Here is a 465-nt window from a genome sequence, read left to right on the forward strand (position 1 = left end):
CCCTCTTATATATATATATATAAAATAAAAAATATAAAAAATACAAAATAAAAAAATACAAAAGTATATATATATTTTAATTATTTTAACCTCTCTTGTCCTTTTATCATTTTATTCTTCTTTTGCAATAATATTTATTTTTACTCCTCCGTACGTCTTTTTATGTCCCTTTCTATTTTCAGTTTTTCTTTGCTTGAGGACAAGCAAACTTTTCAGTTTGGTGTTATCGCTTCGCTTGTGAATTTTCTGTTTATTTTAATGGCACCAAAGGGAGGTGAATCATCTTCACGGAGGAGCACAGCCTAAAGTTTGAAACGGCCACTAGGATAACTGAGGTGGTTGAGCTCCTTTCATTCTATATCTCCTCCCGTTCTTTTTATGATTAAGTTCCTGTTTTCTGCTATTTTTGTTATTGCATGATCAGTTATTATTTCAAGTTCTAGGTTCTAGTTTAATTTACTGTTT

This window comes from Arachis ipaensis, chromosome B02, assembly GCF_000816755.2.
Source record: "Arachis ipaensis cultivar K30076 chromosome B02, Araip1.1, whole genome shotgun sequence".
Lineage (NCBI taxonomy): Eukaryota > Viridiplantae > Streptophyta > Magnoliopsida > Fabales > Fabaceae > Arachis > Arachis ipaensis.